The sequence below is a fragment of the Eptesicus fuscus genome, chromosome 6 (genome assembly GCF_027574615.1).
Source record: "Eptesicus fuscus isolate TK198812 chromosome 6, DD_ASM_mEF_20220401, whole genome shotgun sequence".
NCBI lineage: Eukaryota > Metazoa > Chordata > Mammalia > Chiroptera > Vespertilionidae > Eptesicus > Eptesicus fuscus.
Genome location: NC_072478.1, coordinates 22,203,387 through 22,225,580, shown reverse-complemented (window position 1 = coordinate 22,225,580; position 22,194 = coordinate 22,203,387). Strand labels below are relative to the sequence as shown.

Sequence of the window (22,194 nt, the reverse complement as noted above, 5' to 3'; positions counted from 1 at the left end):
AACAAGGGTCTCTGGGTCCGGGTGAAGCTGGATCCTGGGTCTGGGTGAGGCCGTGCTCCCCTGGGTCCGGGAGAGGCCGTGCGCCCCAGGATCCGGGTGAGGCTGCGCCCCTGGTTCCGGGAGAGGCCACGTGCCCCTGGGTCCAGATGGGGCCGCGCGCCCCTGGGTCTGGGTGTAGCTGAATCCCGGGTCCAGGTGAGGCCATGCGCCCCTGGATCCGGGTGAGGCTGGGTCCCAGGTCCGGGTGAGGCCGCGCCCCTGGGTCTGGGAGAGGCCACGCGCCCCTGAGTCCGGGTGAGGCCATGCGCCCCTGGGTCTGGGTGAGGCTGGGTCCCGGGACCGGGTGAGGCCGTGCACACCTGGGTCCGGGTGAGGCCACACGCCCCGGGGCCCGGGAGATGCTGGGTCCCAGGTCCGGGTGAGGCCGCGTGCCCCTGAGTCCGGGTGAAGCCGCGCCCCTGCGTCCGGGCGAGACCAAACCAGAGGGAGTCAGACCTGCATTACCACCATTTGTCCACCATCCAGAACTGAAAGTCAGTGCTGACATGTACACATAAGGAACTGGTGGACATTGAAATTGGGTCTCAAAAGAACTGTTGGTCCAGAAAGAAACTCACTACAGACTGATTCATTTGCCTGTCAGCATAACTATTATTGCTCGTCTCACATTCGGTTCTTATAAGTATATCTCTAGTGACACATGATCTCACTCATCTAGGGGAAATGATGAACAACATAGACTGATGAACAAGAACAGAACCAGAAACAAGGAGGCATGGATCAGACTGTCGGGCCTCAGAGGGAGGGTAGGGGAGGGTGGGAGTAGGGGGGGAGAGATCAACCAAAGGACTTGTGTGCGTGCATACAAGCCTAACCAATGGTTAAGGACAACAGGGGGGTGGGGGCCTCCATGGGGAGGGGTGGGGGATGGGAATGGGGGGATGAGGACAAATATGTGACACCTTAATCAAGAAAGAAATTTAAATAAAAATAAAAATTAAAAAAAATAAAAACAAGGGTCTCGCCGAAACCGGTTTGGCTCAGTGGATAGAGCATTGGCCTGCAGACTCAAGGGTCCCAGGTTCGATTCCAGTCAAGGGCATGTACCTTGGTTGTGGGCACAGTCCCCAGTAGGGGGCGTGCAAAAGGCAGCTGGTCGATGTTTCTCTCTCATCGATGTTTCTAACTCTCTATCCCTCTCTCTTCCTCACTGTAATAAGTCAATAAAATATATTTAAACAAAAAAAACAAAAAAACCCACAAGGGTCTCAGCGGCTGCTTATAAGTGAACACAAGCTGTTCAAACCTCTCTTGTTGCTCTGATTGGTGTGGCTCATTGGTTAGAGTGTTGACCAGGAACGGAGAGGTCACAGGTTCGATTCCTGGTCAAGGGCACCAACCTGGGCTGCAGGTTCTACCCCTGGCCTCGGTTTCCCATGAGTCTCTCTCTCACATGTCAGTCTGTCTGTCTCTTTCTCTCCCCTCTGCTCCGTAGCCCCTCTCCCCCTTTCCCGCCCCCTTCATTTCCCTAAAATGAATAAAAACTTAAAAGGAGAAACAAACGATCTCTGGAGGCCAGTTCTCACCCCCAGGGCCAAAGCTAGGAAATGAGGGAGGCGGGTCTTTGCGAACTGTCCAATCAGATGCACAGAAGGGCAGGTGGGCGGGGCAACACCCAGCCAACCGTGTGGCCGCCCCTGGGTCACGTGACTCTTGCAAGGTTAACGTTAACGGTCCTGGGTCACGTGTCTCTTGCGCGGTTAACGGTCCAGGTGTGTCTGCGTCAGCGCCAGCCCCTCGGTGACCTAAGCCGCCAGTGGTAGCTGAAGGGGCGATGCCGGGGGACTCTAGAAGCTGGGAAATGGTGAGTGTGTGGGACTGGGTGTCCCCGAACTGGGACGAGGGGCTGGTTGGAGCCGGCTGTGGTCAGGTTCGGAGTCTGCAGATGAGTCCCCCCTCCGTCTCCTCCGGCTCCTGGGTGGGGGCAGGGCTGGCAGCCGAGGCCGGGCTACCGGGCCCGGTCACTGCCAGCGGCGACTGGGGCCCCTGAGCCTCCCTGTGCCCGCGGCCCTGTGTCTCCGGGTGGTGTGGTGACCACAGGGAGGGTCGTCAGGGGACAGTCGTGACTCCGTGGTGTCCTGCGTGGGAGGAGGTGTGGTCCGTGGGCTTCCAAGTCCTCCCTTCCTTCCCCGGGGGACCCGTTTTCTCCTGAGTTTTCCCAGTGTGTACGGAGCGGGGTCTCCAATCCACAACCCTGCACCCTCTACCACCCCAATCTGACAATAATTGCCTAAATTTTCAATTCCCCCCGTGTATTCCCAAATGCCAGTTCCCCTTTGTGATTCAAGAATCATAACTATTTGTCCTTCGGGGTACATTTCAAACACACCCATATTTTATTTATTTATTTTTTTATAGTTGAGCAATGTGAATATTTTTTATTTTTTAAAATATATTTTATTATTATTTATTTATTTATTTATTTACAGAGAGGAAGGGAGAGGGATAGAGAGTTAGAAACATTGATGAGAGAGAATCATCGATCAGCTGCCTCCTGCACACCCCCCACTGGGGATGTGCCTTTGACGGGATCGAACCTGGAACCCTTCAGTCCGCAGGCTGATGCTCTATCCACTGAGCCAAACCGGTTAGGGCTATTTTTTATTTTTTAATAAATCTTTATTGTTGAAAGTATTACATAGGTCCACCTCTTCCCCCCCCATTATTTCCCTCCAGCCCGCCCCCGCCCCAGCCCCAGGCCCTCACCGCCCTATTGTCTGTGTCCATGGATTATGCATATATAGATAAAGGTTCTTTGATTGATCACTTCCCACCCTCCCCACCTTCCCTATCTTCCCTACCTTCCCTCTGAGATTCTGCATTCTGTCCTATGTAGACACATATGGTAATTTTCATTTGTCCAATGGATGGCTGTTTTAATGGAGTTTATTTTTTGTTTGTGGGTATTTTACATGAGAGAAATGTACCGGAACTACAATGTATAAAATCCTTTTGCTGGAACTCCCAGAGTATTTCCTAGGCAAGGAACATTTTTTTTTTTTTTTTTTGGCAATGCAATACATACTTAGGAGGTTTCTTGTTCAGTCAGCAAAGTGCCTTACAATTTTCTTGTTTTTAATTGAATTTATTGAGGTGATATTAGTTAATAAAATTATACAGGTTTTAGATACATAGTTCTACAATACATTATCTGTTTATTGTGTGTGTTTGCCACCCCAAGTCAAGTCTCCTTCCATCATCAGCCTTACAGTTGTCATCCCTTTTTTTTCCGCGAAGACTGGGTTTTAGTGTTTTTGCCAGATTGTTCCAACTGGCGTGGTGTCATTTAACGTATATAGGGTAGTCCAGAGCACCTCCACTGGGGGGAGCCTGTGGTTAGTGACCCAAACTAAGGTAGCCTTGAGCCTGCCAGGGAAGTACCTGAAGGCTCAGTTTGTTTTTTTCTGGGGAGCCTCTCCCTGCAGGTGTCCTACCTGCTCACACCCACCGTGGAAGGAGCCTTTACACTGAGAAGCTACAGCCCTGGAGAGCTGGGGGTGCAGGTGCACCTGGGCGAGGGGGTGAAGCCCCTTCTGAGGTTTGAGTTGTGCTTCCCCTGCGCCTGTTTCTAGGCATATAGGTTGGAGTTTTGCATCCCCAATGTGGGTGCACTCAGAGTGTCATTTGTGCACGTTGAGGAAGTCTGTAAAAGTCAGGAGTCTGTGTCCTGGGTTAGGGATTGTGAATTTGGGAGTTCATTTGGATCAGAACCTGACACTGAATCCAGCTGAGCACTTCCTCACAGAGAGAGGGAGCGTTTCCGTTATTCCCCGGGGAGAGGAGGGTGTTGGAGCTCCCAGACTTCACTCCTGGGGCTGCTCAGGTGTCCCTCCCTCCTCCAGGGGTTCCTGTCTCAACTTGGAGAGATGTAAACCTTCTGAAAGTGGCTCTCCTTCTGTCCTGTGGGAAGCAGGCTGCTCCTCTGAGCTGATTCCAATACTTGTTTCTTTTGGTCCTTTATCGACTGAATAGTGCAGCCTTTGACTCTGGTTTCCCGGAGCACTTGGCAAATTTATTCTCTATATGGGAAATACGATTTTTGGTTTCTTGGGATTAAACATGTAAGTTGATTGAGAGAGATGATGTTGGTAAGGCAAGTAAATAGTGGAAATAAATAGAATTTTTGTTCCCTTTAAGCAAGAGAACCTGTTGATATGAGAGAAATGTATTTAACTTCACAGATCCATTTTTCATTTTTATATCCATGTTTGTTTGTAGGTATTCATGTCCCTAAAAAACATCTATAATAATAAAAGCATAATATGCTAATTAGACTCGGATAACATTCCGGAAGAAGCTGGGGCTGCGAGGGAAGCCCAGGTCCCTGGTACCAGAGGGAAGCTGGTGCCGGCAGCCAGGGGAAGGAAGGCCTATTCTTGCACAAATTTCATGCATCGGGCCTCTAGTTGAAATTTAAAAGGCTAAAGTAATTGATGTGGCACAACCAAGTCATTATTTCAGTTGATGTAAGGAAAAGTAATCAAAGCTTATATAAATCTTTAAAATTCCTACTACCCTTTGGAGTATAACTGAAATCCCTAATGCATTATAATATGCTACTTATTCCTAAAATAACACCTGTGTGAGATATAGAGAAGGGACAAACTAGGATGCAACTTGTCCTTTTATTTTGGCAAGAATTTTGAAATTTTTTATTTTGTATGGTATATACTTTTGTAATTGTTTATGTTTAAAGGGATCAAATCCTGATAGTACTTTCCTATGTACAAAAGTTAAAATTAAAGAAGGACTACTAGATGGTAAAACATGGTGTATATAAATTTCTGAGTTTATCTTAAATTTGTAAGATAGAAAAATCTAACTTAAGAAGACCCTCTGCTCACATATCCTGGTCCTGCAGCAGTATTACTGCAGCCACCCTCAAATACACAGTTTTCATAGTTTCTTGAACTTCCTGTTAGTGTTTCTTTATATATAAACAAGTCATTGCAAATGCATATTTTTCTTACCCATGTTTGTCCTTATAATGAGCAGTCAGACTCCACATTGTTTGCTATTTGCTGAGCGGTTAGGCCTCCCCCCTCCCTCTTGTTGTCCACCCCGGGCACTGGCTTCAGATTCCAACCACACAAGCCCCAGTCTGTGTGCAAAATTCTTGCCCTGGCCCCGCCCCTGACAAGGATTCTTTGCTTGAGCAACTTTAGTCAGGCTCTTGAACTTTCTCCTAGGCCTATCTTTGCACTTCTTGTAAAATCCAGTTTAATAGGAACCCTGCTAAGTCAGGTGATCCAGAATCCCCCACCCTCCTATCTGACCACCCTCCATGTCTGATCAAGTTCCTCCTCCATCATCAGGTGATATCTGATCCCCCTGGCCTGTCTGTAGTAAGAATCCTGTTGGGTCAGTTTAGCAGGAATCCTCTAACATCGATTTCTTAGTAATTTTCCATCCACTGATCTCCTACCTGCCCGTCAGGCCATGAATTCCCACTTGCCTATGCTGTTCTCAGAATTGAGCCCAATCTTATTTCTCACCAACTAAGAAATCCTACCACATTGTCTCAGTACCTATTGAAATGGTTTTGAATACAATGTGCCTTACCATCAGTGAGAAGTGCCATTGAATCTTTTTTTTCTTTAACACTTCCAGCCACAATAAAATCCCAGGCTAGGCTCTTTTCCTTGCTCTATGAAGCTTTTTCACAGCTTCTTGAGTAGCCTGCCCTGCCCTCTCAAAGACCTCTATTATGTGAGACAGCTGTATCCTGCCCTCTCCAGGTGAGTATGAATGTGTGTGTTTGCCCGGGGGGGGGGGGGGGGCGGGGCGGGGTGCACACCAGCATTAATCTCAACATGGGAACCATGCCTCTGCAGGTGACCATAACAGGTGGCTATATGAGCAGCATGTCCCCACATGACCACCACTTTGGTCTGTCTCCTCTTGCTTTGACTTGCTCAGCTGCTCTGCTGTGAGCTGTGTTGCCCTGTGTGGCATTGCTGAGACTACCAAGCCTCAGTTTGGTGAGCTGCCAACCAGAATGTGCAGTTTTGAGAATTTCTAGGCATTTGGGAGCAGGAGTATGGGATTGGGGCCCTCCTTACAGTGGTCCTGGCTCAATGTCTCTGCTGGGATTTATCTGTGTCAGAGTGAAGCTGTGACAGAGGCTAGGTTGGCACCAACATACCCCGGCGATGGGGGTAAAAGAGGGTAAACACACCTGTGCAGATGGCCCTATCTAGTTGTCACTTGTGAAAGAACAGTTGTTATTCAACAGAGAAAGAAGAGGGGCTAAAGGAAGCCAGTAGGTGGCTGGCTGTGTCCACATCCGATACCAGAGGGCTCTCCAGGACCCTTAAGTACCCCTGTTGCTGCCCCCCCCCCCCCCACTTCTACTGCACGAAGATCCTGACCTTTGGGATTAAGGGGACAACACCCAGGGCACCCTTGTGGCACAATCAAGTCATTATTTCAAATAAGTTCAGGGTCCTTAAACTCTATAAAATAACTAATTGTCATAGGGAGGCTCCTAACCTAATGGTAGTGTATTGAGGCCCTCTGAAGAAAAAAAAAAGACCAGGGTAGAGAGGACACATTCCCTGAAATATATTTAGAGACCAAAACAAAGCAAAACAAAACAGGCAAGGACAAGAGGCAGGGAACAAGAAAAAAAATACTGAAACAGAGATCCATAATTTGATCCAATTGAAAATCTAAAATATACTGAAAGAATCACACAACAAAAAGGATCAGGAGGCACTATTTAGTTTGGGGGCCTCTACAGCATAGGTTTTGAATAATTTTGCCACCTGCTGTAATATACAAATCCTCATGCAATCAATACTCGGTCTCAAATTAGTTACATTGGGATCACACTAAATGTAAACAAGGTGCCACTGATAATGTTAGTGGGGTTACTAAACGCAAAATAGGGGACAAATGGGCATATCTTACTTAACCATCATAGAACACATCTCTTGCCTAAGTTATCCTGGTCATAGCACCCATTGTCATTAAGTAGCCCATAGTGAACAGGAAAACTCCAAACCAATGGTTCATCTACATCCGTGGTCGGCAAACTGCGGCTCGCGAGCCACATGCAGCTCTTTGGCCCCTTGAGTGTGGCTCTTCCACAAAATACCACGGCCTAGGCAAGTATATTTTGAAGAAATGGTGTTAGAAGAAGTTTAAGTTTAAAAAATTTGGCTTTCAAAAGAAATTGCAATCGTTGTACTCTTGATATTTGGCTCTGTTGACTAATGAGTTTGCCGACCACTGATCTACACTAATAAAAGAGAAACATGCAAATTGACCATCACTCCGGTAACCCTCCAGCCAATCAGGAGCGAGTATGCAAATTTTAACCCAACAAAGATGGCAGCAGCCATGGAGCTGGAGTGAGCAGGAGGCTTGGATTGCCCCTGGTGATGGAGGAAGCCAAGCTTCCCGCCCGCCCTGGCCAGCCCTGGCCTCCACTCAAGGCTACAAAGTTTCAATTATAGAAGATAAATAAATCCCAGATACCTGCTTCCAGCCGGCCTTGGCCTCCACTCAAGGAGGCATTTAAAAAAAAAGAAAAAAAGGAGGGGCTGGGAGCTTGGGTCCCCGGGGTGTGTGGCCAGCCTGCAAACAGCCTTCAGTCCCTCACCCAGGCTGGCCACACCCCAATGGGGTGAGGGTCCCTGCTCGGGGGGTTGAACAGCCTGCAAACAGCCATCAGCCCCTCACCCAGGCTGGCCAGACACCCCAACAGGGACCCCCACCCTGAAGGGTGTGTGACCAACCTGAAAACAGCCCTCAGCCCCTCACCCAGGCTGGCCACCCTCCCATGGCCCAATCACTATAAACGGGCAGTCAAACATCCCTTGAGGGGTCTCAGATTGGAGAGGATGCAGGCTGGGCTGAGGGACACCCCTTTTCCCCGTGCATGAATTTCGTGCACTGGACCTCTAGTCTATACTAATAAAAGCCTAGGTGGCGTCACTCTCTTGTGTGCGACATCGTCACAAGATGGCCACCACAAGATGGCTGCTTGCACAGCAGTGGTGAGGCCTGGGGGTCCCGCAGCTCTGTGCAGTGCAGAGGAGGGCCGGTCCTGGCATCTCTGCCACCTTGTGTGGAGGAGATGGGTTGCGGTGGAGGAGGCAGGTTGCATCAGGGAGGGCAGTTGTGGGCGATCTGGCCAGCAGGGGAGGGCAGTTCTGGGTGATTGGGCCAGCAGGGGAGGGCAGTTGGGGGCTATCGGGCCAGCAGGGGAGTGGTTAGGGGGCGATCAGGCTGGCAGGCAGAAGCAGTTAGGGGCAATTAGCCAGGTAGGCAGGTAAGTGGTTAGGAGCCAGCAGTCCTGGATTGTGAGAAAGGTCCCAGATTGGAGAGGGTGCAGGCTGGGCTGGTGGATACCTCCTCCCATGCATGAATTTCGTGCACCAGGCCTCTAGTAAACTATAATTAAAGTCTGCTGCTTCCAAATTGGCTTGGCAGAAATGGACCCCACAGACCTTACCCCTAGTTTAATTATATAATGTGGCACAATGTATATTAAATTGGGCCTTGAGCCCTGGCTGGTTTGACTCAGTGGATAGAATGTCGGCCTGAGGACTGAAGGGTCCTGGGTTTGATTCTGGTCAAGGGCACATGCCTGGGTTGCAGGCTTGATCCCCAGTAGAGGATGTGCAGGAGGCAGCCTATCAAGGATTTTCTCTCATCACTGATGTTTCTCTCTCCTTCTCTCTTCCTCTCTGAAATCATTAAAAATACATTTTTAAAAAACCACAAAAACAGTTCCTAAAAAAAAAAAATTGGGCCTTGAAAGACTGAAACAATGATATGAAACTTATTAGAGGCCTGGTGCACAAAATTCATGCATGGGGGTGTCCCCTTAGCCAAGCCTGCACCCCCCTCAAATTTGGGACCCCTTGGGGGATGTCCAACTGCCGGTTTAGGCCCAATCCTGGGGACATCCCTCTCACAATCCGGGACCACTGGCTCCTGATTGCTCACCTGCCTGCCTGCCTGATCGCTCCTAACTGCCCTCCCGTGCTGGCCTGGTTGCCCCCAACTGTCCCCCCTCACCAGCCTGGTCGCCCCTCACTGCTCGTTGCTGCCGGCCTGGTCGCTCCCAACTGCCCCCTCTGTGGGCCTGGTCGCCCCATGCAGCCTGCTGCTCAGTTGTTTGGTTGCCCCTCACTAACTCCCCCTGCTGGCCTGGTCGCCCCACACAGCCTGTTCGGTTGTCCGTTCGGTTGTGATGGTCGCTTAGGCTTTTATTATTATAGATTTAGTGAAGAAGTAATTATTCCCAATGATTATTTCTTATAACAGCTGAATTTGGCTTGTTCTTAAACCTGGGAAGAATGAATAATACCTCACAGTGGATTATTACAACCTGGAGACTGTGTTTACACCAAATAAGCCCCTAGACCCAGAAACCTTTTATTTCTGATATTAGGGGCCCAGTGCACGAAATTCGTGCACATGGGGGGGGGGGGGTGTGGAGGGGAGGTCCCTCAGCTCAGCCTGCCCACTCTCACATACTGGGAACCGTCAAGGGATGTCCTACTGACCCATGGGGAGCGGCCCTAAGTTGCAGTCTGGCCTCCCTTTGTGGGAGGCGACCGGGCTGATCAGGGGAAGGCACCAGCCCCATCACCCCACTGCTGCAGCCACTGTCAGTCACCGCAGCCACCAAGGTGTTTTCATCAACACGGACTCCAGTCCCTTCACCATGAAAAAATGACAACTTCCTTTAGGCATTTTCAAGATGTCTCTTTCATAGGATATGACATTTCTTTCTTTTTTTTTTTTTATCCTCACCTGAGGGTATGTTTCCATTGATTTTTAGAGAATGTGGAAGAGAAAGGGAAAGACAGAGAGAAACATCAAAGTGAGAGGAACACTTTGATTGGTTGCCTCCTGCATGAGCCCTGACTTGGGCCCCAGCCAGGGAGGAGCCTGCAACTTAGGTACATGCCCTTGATCAGACTCTAACCCGGACCCTTCGGTTGGCAAACCTAGGCATTATCCACTGAGCCAAACTGGCTAGGGCAGGATATGACATTTCTTAGCCCTCCAGCAGCGGTCCTTCATTTTTTTCTCCAGGAGTGTGGTGGAAAAACCTTAGATCACCTTTTTGGATTCTTATTACCCAAGTTACTAAGAATATTATCAGTGGCATACAGGGAGCTTAGCCACTGAGTGGTCAGAAAAGGTGTTTCCTCCGTAGTTCACACAGATTGCCGGATCCGCCCCCGCCCATCTTTGTTGGGTTAATTTGCATACTCACTCTGATTGGCTGTGGGCGTAGTGGAGCTACGGTCAATTTACATGTTTGTCTATTATTAGGTAAGATTATTAACTTGAATCTGTTCTCTTTTTTTTCTTAGTCTAGCTAAAGGTTTGTCACTTTGGTTTATAGTTTCAAACAACCAATTTTTATTTTCTTAGAGTAATTAATTTTATTTTGTACTTTTATATATTTTTATGTTACTAATTAGCATCTTTTCATTTCATTTTGAAGATCCCAGTAGCATTTCTTATAAAGCAGGTCTGTGGTGATGAGCTCCCTCAGCTTAGATTTGTTTGCAAAAGTCTTTCTCTTTTACTCATTTCTGAGGGACAGCTTTGCTGTGTACAGTGTTCTTTGTTTTATTTTTTTGCCCATCCAAACACTTTGCTTTATTGCCTTTTTTTCCTGCCCCTCCCCCCAGCTTTATTGAGGCATAATTGACAAAACTGCAAGATAATGTGTACATCGTGGTAACTTCATATGCAGTGTACAGTGTTCTTGGTTGGCACTACTTTCATTGTTTTGTGTGTATCATGCCACCCTCTCATATCCTCAGTTTTCTGCTTAGAAATCTGTAAAAATGGGAGTTCCCTTGTATATGACGTGTTACTTTCCCCTTCCTACTTTCAAAATTCTCTTTGTCTTTGATTGTGGATAATTTGCTTATAATACACCTTGGTGGGGTCTTTTTTTGAGGTTCAATCTGTTCCAGGATCTTTGAGTTTTATGTACTTGGATGTCTCATAACATTTGAGAACTTTTCCGCCATTATTTATTTAGGTAAGCTTTTTACCCATCACTCTCTCTTCTGGGATTTTTATAATGTGCATATTATTTTTTTTCTGGTGTCACCTAATCATGAAAGCTTTCTTCATTCCTTTTTAAAATATATATATATTTTATTGATTTTTTACAGAGATGGAGGGAGAGGGATAGAGTGTTAGAAACATCGATGAGAGAGAAACACCGATCAGCTGTCTCCTGCACACCTCCTACTGGGAATATGCCCACAACTAAGGTACATGCTCTTGACCGGAATTGAGCCTGGGACCTTTCAGTCCACAGGCTGACACTCTATCCACTGAGCCAAACCGGTTAGCCATTCCTTTTGATTTTATTTTTTATCTTCTAACTGGATAATCTCCTTTTTTTGGGAAATCAATTATAGAGATTTATTCAAGGGTCTTAGAATTTGCAAACTGGGAACATAGTCAGGCAGAAACCCTGGTGGTGTTTAAACTCCAAGTATTAGAGTGTTTTTCAATGTCTTTCTGGTATTGGTTTCTAGATGAATGCCTTTGTGGTCTGAGAGCATATTTTGTATGATTTCTTAACACATGAATTTTCAATGTGAACTTGAAAAGAATGTGTATTCAGCTGTTGTTTGATGAAGTATTAAGTTTTTCAGTTAAATCCAGTTGTTTGATGCACTGTTCAATTCAACTGTGTTTTTTCTAGTCTGGCCAGTTATGGCTCAATAGTTGAGCATCGACCCAGTCACGAAGAGGTTGCTGGTTCGATTCCCAGTCAGGGCACATGCCTGGGTTGCCAGCTGATTAATGGTTCTATCTCTTTCTCCCCTTTCCCTTTTCCTTCCTCTCTGTCTAAAAATATCAGTTTAAAAAATATGTATATTTTTAAAAGAACTCAACTATGGTTTTTCTGGTTGTAGTTGTAATCATTAACAGAGAATTATTTAATTCTTAAGTATAATAGTGGACTCATCTGTTTCTCCTTGCAGTTCTATCCATTTTTCCCTGGTATATTTTGCCACTGTATCTCCTTGAATACTTGACCCCTTTATCACTCTATAAAGCCTCTCTTTATCCCTGTGCTTTGTTTGAAATTGGTATGAATATTTCAGTTATCTTTTTCTTTTCTCTGGCTATCTTTTAATGTTAATGTAATATAGTTTCTTCCATCTGTAGTCTTAATCTGTCTTTATTGTTATTATAGAAAATATATAACGTGGTGGTATTTTTTTAATCTATTATTATAGTACTAGAGGCCTGATGCACGAAGATTCGTGCAAGAATGGGCCTTCCTTCCCCTGGCTGCCAACACCACCTTTGCTACGGCCTGGAGCTGCCTTTCTGCCTTCGCTCTGGCCCGGAGCCACCCATCCACCTTCCCACGCTGCCCAGAGGCCCAGAGCAGCTGGGGTGGTGCAGAACACCTGTGTCATCACCATAGCAATGACACAAGCGTCCCGCCCCCGGCTGCTCGTGCACCTGTGTATGCAAATTAGCCTGCCAGCTTTGTTGGGTTGATTTGCATACTCACTCCTGATTGGCTGGTGGGTGTCATGAAGGACAGTCAATTTGCATATTTCTATTTTATTAGTATAGATCTGTCTTTCAATTGTATTTAAAACATTGACTTTTAAAGTGATTATTGATATAGTTGGATTAATATATGCCATAGCCCTAGCAGGTTTGGCCCAGTGGATAGAGCTTCAGCCTTTGGACTGAAGGGTCTTGGGTTCGATTCTGGTGGGGGGGTACAGGAGGCAGCCTATCAATGATTCTCTCTCATCATTGATGTTTCTATCTTTCTCTTCCTCTCCCTTCCTCTCTGAAATAAATAAAAATATTTTAAAAAATATATATGCCATAATTTTTAGTATTTTTTGTTTGTTGCTCTTGTTCTTTATTTCCCATCTTTTTCTGCATTCTGTCGTTGAGTACTTTACCTGATTCCATTTTTCTCCTTTTTTAACATATCAATTGTATGTCTTTATTTTTTACTAGAGGCCCAGTGCACGAAATTCGTGCATGGGGAGGGTCCCGAGGCCTGGCCAGTGATCAGGGCCGATCAGATTCCCCACCTCCTTGCCTCCTCCTTCCCTCACTCCCTCAGCACCCTGCCGCTGCCACTGATCGCCTGCCTTGGTCCGCGCTGCCCCCTGGTGGTCAGCACACATAGTGAGTGATCGAATTCCCGGTCAAACTTCCAAAGGGACACTTTGCATATTAGCCTTTTATATATATAGATAGATGGTTTGCCATTGAATTTGCAGTATATAGTTACAGTCAACCCAGGTTCTCTTTGAAATAACACTACACGACTTCCATTATATAAATTCTTCACAACAGTCTTTCCAATTTCTTCCTCCCCTGAGTCTTATGATATTGCTGTCATTCACTTCAGTTTCCATAAGCTAGAATTATCATATACATTGTTGCTAGTATTATTTTGAAAAAAGATTAATAAAAAAAATAAGTGATTTTACTTCCCCTTCATTGATTCCTTCTCAAATGCTCTCCCTTTCTTCATCATTTTCCCTCCTTTTGAAGAATTTACTTTAACATTTCTTACAAAGCAGGTGTACTGGTGACAAATTCTCTCAATATTTATTTGTCTCAGAAAATCTTTATTGCTCCCTCACTTTTGAAGGACAATATTGCTCAACAACAAAGGAAGGACACTTTTCTCTATCAATACTTCAAATATTTCATCACACAAATGGTTCAGCCACTTGGAAAATAATCTGACAGTTCCTCAAAAATGGAACCTAGGGTTACCATATGAAAATAAACAATGTGTTTTATCCATACAATGGGTTATTATTTGGCCCTAAAAATGAATGGATATTAGTACATACTACAACATGGATGTCCTTTGAAAAAATTATGCTGCCCTAACCGGTTTGGCTCAGTGGATTGAGCGTCGACCTGCGGACAGAAGGGTCCCAGGTTCGATTCTGGTCAGGGGCATATACCTTGGTTGGGGGCACATCCCCAGTTGGAGGTGTGCAGGAGGCAGCTGATCAATGTTTCTCTCTCATCGATGTTTCTAACTCTCTATTCCTCTCCCTTCCTCTCTGTAAAAAAAATCAATAAAATATATTTAAAAAAATGAAAAAATTATGCTGAATGAGTGGATGAAGTCAATCAGAAAGACCATCTATATATATAAAAGGCAAAGTGTCCCCTCGGGAGTTCGACTGGGAGACCGGGAGTTTGATCGCTCGCTATGATGTGTGCTGACCACCAGGGGGAGGCATGGAATGAAGGAAGGCCCTGGCCAGCATCTGGGGAAGGGAGGCCCCGGCCTCCCTTGCCTTTGTATATTTTAAGGAATACAGTGTATAGAATGTGCATTATAATCTCAATAAAGTTGTTCATATAAATAAATAAATGCATTAAGAACTTTGCAATTCGCCCTAGTTGGTTTGGCTCAGTGGATAGAGTGCCAGCCTGCAGACTGAAGGTCCTGGATTTGATTTCAGTCAAGGGCACATTCCTGGGTTGTGGGCTCAATCCCCAGTAGGCAGCCTATCAGTGATGCCCAGTAGGAGGCATGCAGGAGGCAGCTGATCAATGATTCTGATCATTGATGTTTCTATCTCTCCTCTCCCTTCCTCTCTGAAATCAATAAAAACATATTTAAAATTAAAATATAATAAAATCAATAAATTGAAAAAAAAGAATTTGCAATCCAATCTCTTAGGCATATAAGGGTTTCCAGATTAACTATACCTCACATTTTTTCATGTGTGCTGTGAGAATGTTTAATCCACTCTCTTAGCAAATTTTCAAGTATTCAATTTGGTATATTTATTCCAAATCATCACATTGTAATGTTTAAATATAGATAATTATATTTGTTAATTATACCTCAATATAGCTGGGGGGCGGGAACGAATTTCTAAGTGCATCCCTAATTTATATAATGACTTATTGTTTTTCTTATATCACTGAAAATGAGAATTAATTGCTTTAAGGATATTATAGTTGTATTAAACAAAAATGTTGAACTTCCACAGCTGAAAGTTGAACATAATAAAGGGTACATTAGGCCATCACTAGCAAGAAAAGACCAGGTCCTGGGGCCTGAAATCTGAGCTACCAGCAGCATGACTAAGTAAGAAGACAGTAGTCCAATGTCCTGGAGTTGTTGAGCATTTTTATAGGTAGTGGGGGAAGATATGTAAGCCATTCTGAAAGAATTTATGTTAGCTATAGACAAGGGGTGGGAGAAGCTGAAGTGGGGCCAGTGGTGGGATATGTGCAGAATCAACACGGGAAAAGTGTTGGCGCTTGTGGATTGGCTGTGGGCAGTAGATTGGAAAGTGCATGTAGCCCTAGCCAGTTTGGCTCAGTGGATAGACTGTCGGCCTGCGGACTGAAAGGTCCTGGGTTTGATTCCGGTCAGGGGCATGTGCCCTGGTTTCCGGCTCAGTTCCCAGTAGGGGGCGTGCAGGAGGCCAATCAATGATTCTCTCATCATAGATGTTTCTATCTCTCCCTCTCTGAAATCAATAAAAATCTATTAAAAAAAAACACACAAACACCTTCATATCTTTAAAAAAAAGTGCATGTTTCAAAAGGAAGTGGAGGCTCCTGGGTTTGATGGTGCATGGCTGTTCTCTCTTTTGGAAAGTAGTGGAAATAGCTAGGTGGGAGTTATCTGAAGTTGCAACAGACATACAAGAATGTGAGCATTTTTTTGTCAGAGCTGGTCCCCAGCTATTAACAAATTGTTCTCTTTCTTTCTATAGTCACTGTAATTTTTTTTTTTTTTACATTTTAAAGTTTTCTAGGAATAGGCAAAAACTGATCTGAATTAAATTTCCTTTTAGTGTGAAATATACATCTGAAAATGTAATGAACACGTCTCACACCCTGTGGTTAGGGGCACCCAGCCTGGGACTCCAGGGTTCCAACTTCCCACCAGTGCCCAATGCTCTGGGATTCTTTCTCTTAAGGACAGAATTACTGTGGGTGGGAGCAGGGATTGGTGGAAAGCTCAAGGTTGGGAAGCATCAAAGATTGAAACAGAGCCAGACTCTTTTACAGATAGTGAGGTCACATTGTGTCCATGTTTCTAAACAAGTCTCAGTGGCCTGACAGCCTTGCACCAAGCCCCTGACCTCTGGACATAGGACACTGTTGTTCCAGTGTGGCCTGGCCTGGCCGCCCTCATGCTCTGTATTTCACTTGGAAACTGAATCAGGAATTCTCTGTGCACGCCTGTGCTCCTGTGTTCACAAAGAGCTGGATGAACATAGTAGAATCAGCTCCATAGTCAAACGTGCCAGGAAGAGACTGGAGCCTCTCAGGGGTGGAGGCTGTTTTGGCTGAGTAAGTCCCGCCTCGTCCCTCCTGGTGTCAATCAGGCAGGGGGGAGGGGTTAGGCATGGATTTCTGTTCAATCAGAAGCTTCGCTGAAATGGGTGGGCCGACGCACCGCCTAGGTGAGGCCATTCCATCCATGCTCCTGGCTAGCTGGTGACCACTTGTCCACAATTCATGGTCTGTGGTGGCTCTTGCCCAGTCTGTGTGGTGCTGTGGTCTGCGCTGATCACGGGAATCGTAGGCAGGACTCAGGAAACCTAGAAATGGTGAGTGTGCGGGGCCAGGGGCTGGTGTGCAATCAGGGACAAGGGGCTGGCTGGAACTGGCTGTGGCGGAATCGGGCCTCCTGGCGGTCAAGGCCAGGATCTGCAGCTGGAGTCCACGGGGGCCTTCTGGGGACCTCGGTCCCCTGCAGAATTCAGAGAGGGGGCTGGGCAGGCAGCCGGATCGAACGTACTACTCTTTCCTTCTCTGTCCGGGAAGCTCTGAGTCCCCGGCCTCACATCTCCCCAGATGTTGCGGTGACAGGAAGGGTCATCCGAGGACAATTGTGACTCAGTCTTTGGGGTTTGTGCATGAGAGATTTGTGGGGACCCTGATCTCTTTTTCCTCAGGGATTGTCCATTTTCTCCCGAGTTCTCATTTTAGTGAAATAGGATCTCGAATCCAAAACCTTGTCCCCCGAGCCTATCTCTACCTAGGGCTGGAAATAAGTCCCTAAATTTCCAGTTCCTTCCAGGCATTTACAAGGCCAACTATCCCTGTTTGAGTCACAGCATCATTATCAACTACTTGTCCTCTGGGGTACATTTCAAAAAGACTATTTTAATTGTTTATCTCTCTTTTTACAGAGTAATGGAATGCTCTTTTTTAAATTAAAAAATTGATTGGATTAGAGATAGAAGAAGGGAGAGAGGGGGGGGGAGGGGAAGGGAGGGAGACAGAGGGAGGGAGAGGGAGAGGGGGAAGGAGGGAGAGAGAAAGAGAAATGGATTTTGTTGCTCCACCCATTCGTGCACTCATTGTTTGCACTTACTGGAAGCAACCGATGGAATTCTCTTTTTAAAAGATTTATATCTGTGGATATTTTGCATGAGAAAAACTACAGAGTCTGGGAAAGCTAGGGGATAGGGAAGATGGGGGGTGAGGGAAGTGGGGAATACAGCTGGAGAAGGGGATGCAGGCCTGATGATGCCCTTTTTGAGCTTATGGTGTGGTTCCTTAGGCCTAGACATTTTAAGATCTTATGTTTGAGTTTTGCATCCGCAGTGTAGGTGCACTCAGAGTAATTTGTGCACATGGAGAAAGACTATAAAGATCAGGGTTTCTGTCTTGGAGACAAAGGGTTTATGATTGGGGAGTTCATTTGGGCCAGAACCTTAAACTGAATCAGGCTGAGAGTTGCTTCACTGTGAGGATGGAAGTCTGCGGAGGGAGCACTACCATGCTTACAGCAGAGGGGAGGGTTGTAGAGCTCCCAGAGTTCATTCTTGGGGCTGCTCAGGTGTCCCTTCACACCTCCCCAGGGACTGACCCACTCTAGAGGTTCTATCTCAATCCAGGAGTGTCTGGACCCCATTCTTGGGATTATGTTCAACTTTCCGAATGTGGATTTCCTTCTGAACTGTAGGAAAGCAGGCTGCTTATCTGTCTTGATTGCAGTATTTGTGTTTCATTCCTTTGGATTTCTTTCAACAGTGAACATTGCAGCCCTTTAATTCTAGTGTCCAGTAGCATTTGGGCTTTTAATATGTAATTTGAATGAGAAATACCTTGTACATAAGGAAAGATAATTGTGGAACCAAGTAGAATTTTGATTCCCTTTAGCCAGAAAAAGTTAAGATGTGAGATGGATGTTTTAAAATTCTCAGGGTGTCTTTTTTTCCTGATTTTTGGTCAGTGTTTGTATGTCCATGTCTCTAGAGAACTTGTACATTGGAAAGGCAATATCATTCCTAAGGCAGATGATTACCTATTTCAATGGACATTGGGAAAACAATTGCATTTTCATATTCATTGATATGAGGAAAACACCTCAAAACTTATGGAAATCTAAATTTTCTAGTTCATTTCAGGGCTTAATTCCAAACCCCGTAGGCATTATAATACATTCTGATTCCTGAAAATATCCCCTTTGTGCAATATAGTGAGGGACAGACTGATCATAACACATCTTATCCTTTTTATCAGAAAAGGAATTGATGCTGAACACAAAATACAGTGTATAGATGAAGTGTTACAGAATTGCACACCTGTAACCTGTATGATTTTGTTAACCAGTGTCACCAATAAATTCAATAAGAAGGAAAAAAGAAAGGAAAGGGATTTGAAAATAATTGATGGTTTTCAGTTTTATATCCATTAATGTTTAAAGCATTAAATCTTAAAATGGTATTCTGTATAGAGAAGTTAAAATTAAATTCTAAAAAGCAAAAGTAAAAATAATGATTAAGCATAGTGAAATATGATTTGTATATAGATTTCTTTTTTAAACTTTTTTTTAAAAATATATTTTATTGATTTTTACAGAGAGGAAGGGAGAGGGACAGAGAGCTAGAAACATTGATGATAGAGAAACATCGACCAGCTGCCTCCTGCACACTCCTTACCGGGGATGTGCCCGCAACCGATGTACATGCCCTTGACCGAAATCGAACCTGGGACCCTTCAGTCTGCAGGCCGACGCTCTATCCACTGAGCCAAACCGGTTTCGGCTAGATTTCTTTTTTAAAAATTAATGCATTGTAAGGTTAATTAATTTCCTCATATAAGAAACTAACATAAGAAGACCCCTTGCCCACATATCCTGCTCCACTCCTGTGTTCTTACTCTAGCCATTCTCAAATAACCAGTTTTAATCACTTCTCGATTATTCTGTTAAAAAATTTTTTTAATTAAAAAAATTTAAAATTGCCCTAACTGGTTTGGCTCAGTGGATAGAGCATCGGCCTGCGGACTGAAGGGTCCCAGGTTCTATTCTGGTCAAGGGCATGTACCTTGGTGTGGGCACATCCCCAGTAGGGGTGTGCAGGAGGCAGCTGATTGATGTTTCTCTCTCATCAATGTTTCTGACTTTCTATCCCTCTCCTTTCCTCTCTGTAAAAAAAATCAATGAAATACATTTAAAAAAATTTTTTAAAATTATAGTTTACATTCAATATTATTTTGTATTAGTTTCAGGTGTACAGCATAGTAGACAATCATATACTTTACAAAGTATTCCCCCTAATATTTCTAGTACCCACCTGGGTACCATACATTGTTGTTATGATATTATTGACTGTTTACTATGCTGTACTTTATATCCCATGACTATTTTATAACTACAAACTGTACTTCTCAATCCCTTTACATTTTTCACACTGTTCTTCATCTGCATCCCCTCTGACAATCAGTCTGTTCTCTGTATCTTTAAGTCTTTTTTGTTAGTTTGTTTATATTATTCTTTAGATTCCACATAGAAGTGAAATCATATGCTATTTATCTTTCTCTGTCTGACTTGTTTCATTTAACATAATACCATTCTAGGTCCGTCCATGCTGTCACAAATGATAAAATTTTATTCTTTTTTATGGCTGTTATATTCATATTTTTAATCTATTTTTCTTAACAAAGACCCTTTAATCTATAATAATAAAAGCATAATATGCAAATTGACCGAACAGCAGAACGACCGTACAGCAGAACAGTGGAACGACTACCCAGATGATCTTTCGGACGAAGCCGGGGCTAGGGCTGAGGCGGCAGCTGGTGCGGCCAGGGCCTACCCTTGCATGAATTTCATGCATTGGGCCTCTAATATTTCTTATAATACTGGTTTTGGTGGTGATGAACTCCTTTAGCTTTTTCTTGTCTGGGAAGCTCTTTATCTGTCCTGCGATTCTAAATGATAGCTTTGCTGGGTAGAGTAATTGGTTGTAGGTCCTTGCTTTTCATCACTTTGAATATTTTGTGCCAATCCCTTCTGGCCTGCAAAATTTTTGTTGAGAAATCAGCTGGCAGTCTTATGGGTGCTCCCTTATAAGTAACTAACTGCTTTTCTCTTGCTGCTTTTTAAAAAATATATATACTTTTATTGATTTTAGAGAGGAAGGGAGAGGGGGGGAAGAGTGAGAGAGAGAGAGAGAGAGAGAGAGAGAGAGAGAGAAACATCTATGATGAGAGAGGCTGCCTCCTGCATGCCCACTATTGGGGAATCCAACCTGCAACCCAGGCATGTGCCCTTGACTGGAATTGAACCTGGGATCCTTCAGTCCACAGGCTGACGCTCCTCTACCCACTTAGCCAAACCAGCCAGGGCTCTCTTGCTGCTTTTAACGTTCTTTCTTTGTCTTTAACGTTTGACTATTTACTTATTTATCACCCAAAGAATGAGGATGTTTTTTCCATTGATTTTTAGAGTGAGAGTAGAAGGGGGAAGAGAGAAAGAAACATCAAGGTAAGAGAGACACATTGATTGGTTGCCTCCCACATGTGCCTCCACCATCTGTGTCTCTCCCTGGCTGATAGAAGCTTTGCCACCGTTCACAGCTGGATGCTAGGAGGCCTGCTGTTCTTTGTTCTGATGCTCTGGCTAGGGTCCAGGCCTCACCCCTCTCACTCTCCTCATCCCTACAGCCAAGATATCCCTCCACCCTTGGCCTGCCACTCATGAGAGCTGGTTCAAAATCTCTCCCAACCCCACCCTTCTTACCAGTCTCTAGGTTGTTTCTGCCCTTCCTTGTTAAAAGTCTCCTCTTCAGCTAGTCTTCAGTTGGTAATTCAGGGTGAATGCTCCCCAATTTAGTTTTATTTCCAGTTTGGTTCTGGGAGGTTAAAGAAAAATCCACCTATTCTGCTGCCATCTTGTAACCCGTATTCTTTACTTCTTTCTAATATGGGCTTTGTTACTTCTTTTTTTAGTTGCGTTAGGCATAAGGTTAGATTGTTTGAGATTTAACGGGCAAAATTTCTGGTCCATATGTCATATGTGAAAATTAATATCCTATTAATTTTTAAATGATTTTAACCAAGATTTGCTTATAATTAAAATGTTTTTTTTTAAATCAATTCACTGTTATTTTTAAAAAAATATATTTTTATTGATTTCAGAGAGGATGGGAGGAGAGAGAGACAGAAATATCAATGATGAAAGAGAATCATTGATCAGCTGCTTCCTGCACACCCCACCTTGGGGATCGAGCCCACAACAAGGGCATGTTCCCTGACTGGGAATCGAACTGAGACCTCCTGGTTCATAGGTCAATGCTTAACCACTGAGCCATACTGGGCAGACTAATTCACTGTTATTTTAAACAAATTTTAACAAAAAGACCACATGTTGGAAAAAACACTAGTAATTTTGCCAACATAAATAAATATTACATACAACTATAGTCTACATATTTAAATCCAAGGGTCATCAATCAGAAACAATGTTTGGCGAATGATTAGCACATGATCACACCACATCTCCTGAGGTAATTGGTTCTGTTGTTTCATGTGTGACTTTCTGTAGCAGTTTTAATGTGTGTAAGCCAGTGTTCCAGTGTGTGCTTAGCCAAGCCTCATCCATGTGCGTTCGTTTACTTGTGGGGACTGGTGAATGCACATATTTACTAGTCCTAGTCAATATAAATTTAAAATTACTGTGAAATTAAACTTTTCATACATACTAAATTTTAATTGAACATGTCTACATAAGTAAAAACAGGTAAATTGTCAATTTTTTAACATGAATTTGGAAAACTAACTTTATTATATAACAGTCTTTCAGCTTTATTTATTTATTGATTGATTGATTAAGGTGTCACATATTTGTCCTCATCCCCC

The 22,194-nt window shown here is 44.5% G+C and overlaps 1 pseudogene; it reads left to right on the top strand.

The window, feature by feature from the left end:
* Positions 1-1,829: 1,829 nt before the first annotated feature.
* LOC114229968 (zinc finger protein 14-like) overlaps positions 1,830-22,194 on the top strand; it is a 32,791-nt pseudogene continuing 12,426 nt past the window's right edge.